This window comes from Gossypium raimondii, chromosome 4 (genome assembly GCF_025698545.1).
Source record: "Gossypium raimondii isolate GPD5lz chromosome 4, ASM2569854v1, whole genome shotgun sequence".
Taxonomy (NCBI): Eukaryota; Viridiplantae; Streptophyta; class Magnoliopsida; order Malvales; family Malvaceae; genus Gossypium; species Gossypium raimondii.
In genome coordinates this window covers 47,049,235-47,055,234 of record NC_068568.1, presented here as the reverse complement: position 1 = coordinate 47,055,234, position 6,000 = coordinate 47,049,235, and positions in this window count along the sequence as shown.

The following is a 6,000-nucleotide window of genomic DNA, read 5'->3' as shown; positions in this document are numbered from 1 at the left end:
ATATGACCTACCTTAAGGTAAATTAATAAAAAGAAAAGAAAAATAGATCTCAGAAGCAAAGCTACTAACTCTTCCTCTCCCGTACAGGTTTAATTTTTGCATCATCGGGCCATTTGAAAGTTCTACTTATCTTAAAAACATCAGGAGTTTTAAGCAACTCTACGAATGACCTTATTGCTTAGGTCAAACCATAACTTTCAAATTTTCAATCTTCCATATAGATCTCTCTAATCTACTCGCAAGAATGCCAGAATAAGAGGCCCAAAGAAACTGCAACGACTCTGAAATAGTAAGATTCTAGACTTACCGCATTCAATTAGAATACAGATATAATCAGATAAATGAGAAAGTTTAAATTCCTAGCTTTGTTCATCTGTTATCTACATTCAAATATAAATAACATGCAGTCATTGCTAGTTAAATAAATGGCAGATCAAATGACAACTGATTTTATAAATCATCACCACGGCTGAAGCCGGAGGTGGAGGGTATAAGGACCCTTAGGAAACCATCCCCCAAATAAGAACTCCAAAATATATTATTAAAGTTAGGTTTGGATTAAGATGGCAGAAATAACATATATTACATGCAGGTATAATGCAGGCACAAGATTATTAGCAAATTAGATAAATCGCGCATCCTTGTTTCTTCGAGCATGAGCCATGAGCACGCCTTATTCTTTGACTTTTTCTTCTTAGTCCACGAAATACCCGAACTTTATTTTGTCCATAAAACCTCCATATGGCTTCCAAATGATTCCAACTTTCTTTTGATCCTACAAAATAAAAAATTCAACCAAAAGATAGTTTACAAGCACATTAAGTCATCAACATATATTGGAAACTTCTTAAAATATATGCAAACTTATACTCCAACAAAGCTCTTTGGTGTGATAGAAGGATATTTGCGCTATCTTACAGTTTATAATTTTAGTGCTCATTGGTGTGGTGGAGAAGTCTCGTGTCTCTGAGTCGATTTTATTAGAGTTTGCTATGGGCAAAAATGAGTTAAATGTTATTAATAAACTTTAAATGTTACTATAGATGGCTAAAAGCAAAGTAAGTGTCATGAACTAAATATCTTGTAACTTAAAAGAGATAAAAATAAGGTAAATGTATTAGTAAGCAAAAAAGAATTTCACATGATAATAAGCTTTAATAGTGTGTGACCTAGTGAACTTACCTTAAACAATATTAAGGAAATTGATGATTTAAGCATGCTATAGTTCAAAGAAATGAAAATGATGTATACGAATCACTTAAAGATTAACAACTGTAAATGGGAAATGTGAAATAACATTTCAAGGTATTATGGACTCTACTTAAGAGTCTTGAAATAGATGTTTTCATTAAATGAATTGGTTAACAAACTGTTAATAGGTAAGTTGAGCCCTTACACTTTAGTAAATCAAAATGAAACAGCGAATAGTACTAAAATGTGGCTTGAATGAAACTAGCATGAGATCCATAGAACAGGCTCAACACTAATAAGGATTAAGATAAGTAAGTTTATCCCTGGCTACTTACTAAGCTTTTTAAGCTCATGCATTAGTTATTGAAAACGTATAGGTTTGGACTTATCGAGAAGTCATGGTGTTCGCTTGAGAGCATCACATCATTCATCGAGCTTATAAGGTTGTAATTCAAGTGTTCAAATATCATTTGTTTTGGATTATTGGCACGTATAGAAAGACTTAGAATACTCGAGCAATTGTAAAGTTAAATGATGAACTTGAGCTTCTTTTGTGTTTCTCTTAAACAAATATGTATCTTTTGTTTTAGATGTGTTCATGCTAAGCTTTTAAGCTTAAATGAGTGTAAGTTTTGATTTACAATGACTAGATTTATGTTGAAATGATATGGTGATGTTTGGGATATGTTTTGGAGTGATTTTAAGTGTTTTTGGCGAATTCAGTGAGTCATGTCGCGACCACAGAGTTGCAACCTTGCAAACTCGATGTCTGACATTACAACTTCTCTTTTCTCACATAGTGACCTCATTAACATAGTCAATCACGTCTCGATGTCAAATGTTCCTCGTCACAACATCGCACCTATTTCAGCACTACACTAATTAAAGTCATTTTGACCTTTCAGAGATCGTTTTAAGTTCTGATCACCTCCGATTAACTTCGAATAAATCCTAAATGATTTTAAATTGTTTTTAAAACTTTAAATATTATCTACAATATATTTTAATTGTTTTAGAAAAATGTTTTAAAATTTCAATTCTTAAATAAATCCAAGATTTCTTACCTGTACATTCTTTGGTGGCATCTCCTATTCGTATCGATTGTTTGAAACGGGTGAAGGTTGCTACAAATTTACTCACTTTGCTAGGCTCTGTAAACATAGGGGACCAAACTGCGTATACAACTTGTTGTGTTTTACTTTAATCTTATCACATTACTCCCTTTAGTTGCCACTGCAACCATCACTTCCATAAAAACACTCTATTTTTCTAAGCAATTATCAACTGTTCTTTTCAACAATTGGTATTAGAGCTTCCCACTTAACGTAGCTAATGATGTTTCCTAGTGTTGGTAATTTCTAGATATGGAAGGATCTTCAATTGTTTGTCCTCCTAGGTTGGAGGGTTCTAATTATGCTTATTGGAAGGCATGAAGAAAATCCCTTATCAGTCCACAGATGAGAAAGCATGATGCTTTGTCTTCACTAGTTGAGAATTATAACACCCCTAAAACATGTTTTCATCCAAAATTCTTTAATAAAATACCTTTAAACATCCATTAACATCTCAATTTCATCATCAAATAACAAAAATCATATGAACTTATCAATTGGTATCTTCCAAAACTTTCAACAAAATCAAAAACTAATAGAATACTAAGTTGGACCTAATTGTAAAAGTCCAAAAATATAAAAACTTCTAGGAAAAAGCAAGAATTGAACTTACTTGAAGTTAAAATATGAAAGACCAGCTCAAAATCCTCTTCCATGGCTGTTTTTGACAGAAAGTTAAAGAAGAAATGGCCTTGAAATTACTAAAATAAACTTTGGCCACATAAACTTTATTGTAATTCCAATTTTGTCCCTAATACATAAAAATCTTTGATTTTTTTATGCCGCCTCAGCCACTTAAATTGGTCCATTTCCTCTTTTAGTCCTTCCTTATTTAATTGTTCAGCTATTTAATCACTTTAACAAGTTTTGCATCTTTTTCAATTTAGTCATTTTTATTTAATTGACTACCGAAACATTAAAATTTTCTGATGAAATTTTAATACTACCTTATTGACACTCCATAAATATTTATAAAAATATTTACTGCTCGGTCTATAACATCGAGGTCTCGATACCTCTTTCCCTCAATTTCTTGACTTAATAAATCTTTATAAAATACAAATTACTAATTCAAACATCTCTTAAAAATTACATTTGGCTCGTAATTATTAAATAATAAAATTTACGAGCTTATTTATCGAAAACGGTGGTCTCGAACCACTGTTTCTGACATTTTTGAAAATCGGGCTATTACAATAATCACCTATGACTGAGACAGAAGCAAAAAAGAACTCGAAAGTCTTAAGTTGGCTTGGACCATTGATGAAGAACAATTTGCTTATACAATAAATATAATATTTAATAAATTAAAATATATAATAACATCATAATTAAAATCTAAATTTAAAACTTAAAATTAAAAACTAAATTATTTAAAAAAAAACATAACATCACAGTTAAAACCCAAAATTATCTTAAAATAAATAGAATTAAAATTAATATAAAAAATAAACTAACCTTTTATTAGACATGTAAAGGATTAAATTTAACGTGAAGAAATCCATTAATCATATTTTACTAAATAAGAATAATCTTCAATCAATAGAATTAAAATATCAATTCAAGAAACTATTAAGTTCTCGATTAAATATTCTATTAGGAATTTAGAATATTAATTACTTGAATTTAGTAACCCAAAATGAATTTTATAATTAATCATGTGAAAATAATGCATGCATATGTTATACTTTATTTATTTAATGGAAATTCATAAAATTTTGTAATAAAATTACAACAATTATCTCTATAACAACATATTAAAAAGACTTATAACAAACTAAGCGTGCATGGAATTAGTATATCCCAATTATCATAGAATATATTATATTTCAAATAACTTTATACACATATGTAATATAGTATATAATTTAATAAATAAAATTAATTTAATCTAAATTAAATAAAAATAACTTTTTAAATATAATTAAAATTTAATTATAAAACCGAAAATAAAAATAAAATTTTAACCTTTAATTGTTACAAAACGAAAACAAATTATTATAGTTTTAAAAGTAACATATTTTTAATATATAGTTTAATATATTATATATTAATATTATTTGATATAATATATTAGAATTTGATATGATTTGATATAATTAAAATATTTTAATTAATATATTTATGTTAATAATTATTAACCTTTAAAATTATTTCTTAAAAAACCCTTTAAAATTAACCTACATATAAATATAATTTATTTAGCAATTTATATTATTATATCATATTTAATTAACTTAAAATATATTAAAGCAAATTTAGTATATCAAATTATACTAAACAATATATTAAAACATTTTATTATTTAAAATCAAATTAATATTAGCAATTGAATTTTATCAAATTAACACTAAAACCCAAATTAGACATTAAAAGTTAACATTGTTACCTTTAGGTACCAAAATTTATAACTTTTTAATTTATTTATTTATATTCTTTATGACTTTGATAGTTTAATTTATTTTGATACTACAGATAAAAACAATAATAAATGAAGAGATTTAAGCCTCGCTTAAAAAACGGGTCAAGCATTATGTAAGAATTTTTTATCTTGGTTTGGCCCAAATTTGTAAAAAAAAAAGCATTTTGTTGTTTTGTTGGTATTTTTATTATTTTGTTACTATTATTTGAATATTGTATAATTCTTATTTTATTATTAATTTTGTTACTATTTCAAGGTATTTGCTTATTAAGTTATACTTATCTAAATATTATTTAAGTAAAAATTATTTAATTTATTTTTAATTTACTGGAAAACGTTTATTTTTAAAACTAATTCCTATATTTTTTTATATTTTTAAACAATTTAATTTTTCCTTTTTTCCCCCTCCCTTTATAAATGATAATCGAATTTGAGTGGGTGCTGTTGGCCTACAACTTTTTCTAGACCAACAAAAAGTAGAAGCGAATGTCATGGTCCTTTTACTTCACATCTAAAACCAGACTTTTGTAGTAAAAAATAGTCTAAAGTATTGTTGGGTGCTTTGGCGATAGTGTTGTATGCAAGACTTCATGCTTCAATCAGCTATGATGCAATTGGTTAGCTTCATTCAGGACGGCAGCACGCCACGTGTGTGACACTAATACTTTTTGACCTATTTGGATTAGACCTGTCCATGGGCCGGGCCGGGTTCAGGCCGGGCCCACCAAAAAAATTCAGCCTGCTTATTAGGTTCGGGTCCGGCCTGTCCCAAAATATAGGTTTGAGATTTTTGCCCAGGCCCAGCCCGGCCCGGCCCGTTTTAATTAAAATTAAAATTATTTTTTAATAAAATTAAAACTAATTGTTATTAAAATTAATTGTTAGTAAAATTATCAAATTATTAATTGTTAATTGTATTAACTGTATTAATTGTTTTAACAAAATCTAACATTTGATTAGTAAAACAAACTATTATTATTTTGTAACTTAAAATAAAAAACTATTATATTTTAAAAATAAAAAATATTTTTTTAATATATTTTCGGGCCTGGCCCGGGCCAAAAAAATTTTGCCCGAGGCCCGGCCCGTTTTCTAAACGGGCCTAAATTTTTGCCCAAGCCCATATTTCGGGCCTATATTTTTACCCGAACCCTCCCATATTTTGGGCAGGCTGTCGGGTCGGGCCGCCCGGCCCATGGACAAGTCTACCCAACATTAAGCTATCATTTAAAACCAACTCCTTCGCCAGAGCTACCGTACCAACCGTAGAGGTGA